This window comes from Triticum aestivum, chromosome 6B, assembly GCF_018294505.1.
Source record: "Triticum aestivum cultivar Chinese Spring chromosome 6B, IWGSC CS RefSeq v2.1, whole genome shotgun sequence".
Lineage (NCBI taxonomy): Eukaryota > Viridiplantae > Streptophyta > Magnoliopsida > Poales > Poaceae > Triticum > Triticum aestivum.
Genome location: NC_057810.1, coordinates 76,855,369 through 76,858,975, shown reverse-complemented (window position 1 = coordinate 76,858,975; position 3,607 = coordinate 76,855,369).

Sequence of the window (3,607 nt, the reverse complement as noted above, 5' to 3'; positions counted from 1 at the left end):
ATCATAGAGATGAATATCTGAGTAACGAGTTTTGGCACACAATTAAGACATTGTGGAAATTGTTTCGCAATTAATACCGCCTAGAACACCATAGTGTGATGGTGTGTCCGAACATCATAGTTGCACCCTATTGGATATGGTGCGTACCATGATGTCTCTTATCGAATTACCACTATCGTTCATGGGTTCGGCATTAGAGACAACCACATTCACTTTAAATAGGGCACCACGTAATTCCGTTGAGACGACACCGTTTGGAGAAACCTAAGTTGTCGTTTCTTAAAGGTTTGGGGTTGTGACGCTTATGTGAAAAAGTTTCAGGATTAAGCTCGAACCCAAAGCGGATAAAATGCATCTTCATAGGACACCCAAAACAGTTGGGTATACCTCCTAATTCAGATCCGAAAGCAATATGGATTGTTTCTTGAATCGGGTCCTTTCTCGAGGAAAAGTTTCTCTCGAAAGAATTGAGTGGGAGGATGGTGGAGACTTGATGAGGTTATTGAACCGTCTCTTCAACAAGTGTGTAGCAGGGCACAGGAAGTTGTTCCTGTAGCACCTACACCAATTGAAGCGGAAGCTTATGATATTGATCATGAAACTTCGGATCAAGTCACTACCAAACCTCGTGGGATGACAAGGATGCATACTACTTCAGAGTGGTACGTAATCCTGTCTTGGAAGTCATGTTGCTAGACAACAATGAACCTACGAGCTGTGGAGAAGCGATGGTGGGCCCGAATTCCTACAAATGGTTAGAGGCCATAAAATCCGAGAACGGATCCATGGACTTTGGTGGACTTGCCCGATGATCGGCAAGCCATTAAGATAAATGGATCTTTAAGAAGAAGACGGACGTGGATGGTAATGTCACCGTCCATGAAGCTCGACTTGTGGCGAAAAGTTTTTCACAAGTTCAAGGAGTTGACTACGATGAGATTTTCTCATCCGTAGCGATGCTTAAAGTCCGTCGGAATCATGTTAGCATTAGCTGCATTTACGAAATCTGGCAGATGGATGTCAAAACGAGTTTCCTTACCAGTTTCGTAAGGAAAGGTTGTATGTAATACAATCAGAAAGGTTTTGTCGATCCTAAGGATGCTAAAAGGTATGCTAGCTCCAGCAATCCTTCTAAGGACTGGAGTAAGCATCTCGGAGTTGGAATGTACGCTTTGATGAGATGATCAAAGATTTTGGATTTATACAAAGTTTATGAGAAACTTGTATTTCCAAAGAAGTGAGTGGGAGCACTATAGAATTTCTGATGAGTATATGTTGTTGACATATTGCTGATCAGAAATGACGTAGAATTTCTGGAAATCATATAGGGTTATTTTGAAAGTGTTTTTCAATGGAAAGCCTGGATTAAGCTACTTGAACATTGAGCATCGAGATCTATAAGGATAGATCAAAATGCTTAATAATACTTTCAAAATGAGCATATACCTTGACATGATCTTGAAGGTGTTCAAGATGGATCAGTCAAAGAAGAAGTTCTTGCCTGAGTTGTAAGGTACGAAGTTAAGACTTAAAGCTCGACCACGGCAGAATAGAGAGAAAGGACGAAGGTCGTCCCCTATGCTTAAGACGTAGGCTCTTCAGTATGCTATGCTGTGTACCGCACCTGAAGTGTGCCTTGCCATGAGTCAGTCAAGGGGTACAAGAGTGATCCATGAATGGCTCACAGGACAGCGGTCAAAGTTATCCTTAGTAACTAGTGGACTAAGGAATTTTCTCGATTATGGAGGTGGTAAAAGAGTTCGTCATAAAGGTTACGACGATGCAAGCTTGACACCTATCCGGATAGCTCTGAGTAGAGAGACCGGATACATATAATGGAGCAATAATTTAGAATAGCTCCAAGTAGAACAGTTGTTTGGAATAGCTCCAAATAGAGCGTGGTAGCTACATCTAGGAGATGACATAGAGATTTGTAAAGCACACACGGATCTGAAAGGTTCGGACCCGTTGACTAAAACCTCTCTCACAAGCAACATGATCAAACATAAAACTCATTGAGTGTTATTCACATAGTGATGTGAACTAGACTACTGACTCTAGTAAACTCTTGGGTATTAGTCACATGGCGATGTGACCTGTGAGTGTTAATCACATGGCGATGTGAACTAGATTATTGACTCTAGTGCAAGTGGGAGACTGTTGGAAATATGCCCTAGAGGCAATAATAAAAGTATTATTATTATATTTCCTTATTCATGATAATTGTCTTTTATTCATGCTATAACTGTATTATCCGGAAATCGTAATACACGTGTGAATACATAGACCACAATATGTCCCTAGTGAGCCTCTAGTTGACTAGCTCGTTGTGATCAACAGATAGTCATGGTTTCCTGGCTATGGACATTGGATGTCGTTGATAACGGGATCACATCATTAGGAGAATGATGTGATGGACAAGACCCAATCCTAAGACTAGCACAAAAGATCGTGTAGTTCATTTGCTAGAGCTTTGCCAATGTCAAGTATCTCTTCCTTTGACCATGAGATCGCGTAACTCCTGGATACCGTAGGAGTGCTTTGGGTGTATCAAACGTCACAACGTAACTGGGTGACTATAAAGGTGCACTACAGGTATCTCCGAAAGTATCTATTGTTTTATGCGGATCTAGACTGGGATTTGTCACTCCGTGTAAACGGAGAGGTATCTCTGGGCCCACTCGGTAGGACATCATCATATGCGCAATGTGACCAAGGAGTTGATCACGGGATGATGTGTTACGGAACGAGTAAAGTGACTTGCCGGTAACGAGATTGAACAAGGTATCGGTATACCGACGATCGAATCTCGGGCAAGTAACATACCGCTAGACAAAGGGAATTGTATACGGGATCGATTGAGTCCTTGACATCGTGGTTCATCCGATGAGATCATCGTGGAACATGTGGGAGCCAACATGGGTATCCAGATCCCGCTGTTGGTTATTGACTGGAGAACGTCTCGGTCATGTCTACATGTCTCCCGAACCCGTAGGGTCTACACACTTAAGGTTCGGTGACGCTAGGGTTATAAAGGAAGCTTGTATGTGGTTAACGAATGTTGTTCGGAGTCCCGGATGAGATCCCGGACGTCACGAGGAGTTCCGGAATGGTCCGGAGGTAAAGATTTATATATAGGAAGTCCTGTTTCGGCCATCGGGACAAGTTTCGGGGTCATCGGTATTGTACCGGGACCACCGGAAGGGTCCCGGGGGCCCACCGGGTGGGGCCACCTGCCCCGGGGGGCCACATGGGCTGTAGGGGGTGCGCCTTGGCCTACATGGGCCAAGGGCACCAGCCCCTAGAGGCCCATGCGCCAAGATAAAGGAAAAAGGGGAGAGTCCTAAAGGGGGAAGGCACCTCCGAGGTGCCTTGGGGAGGATGGACTCCTCCCCCCTCCTTAGCCGCACCCCTTGCTTGGAGTAGGGGGCAAGGCTGCGCCTCCCCCTTATCCCCTGCCCCTATATATAGTGGAGGGGAGGGAGGGCATCCATACCTGAGCCCTTGGCGCCTCCCTCCCTCCCGTGACACCTCCTCCTCTCCCGTAGGTGCTTGGCGAAGCCCTGCGGGATTGCCACGCTCCTCCACCTCCACCACGCCGTTGTGC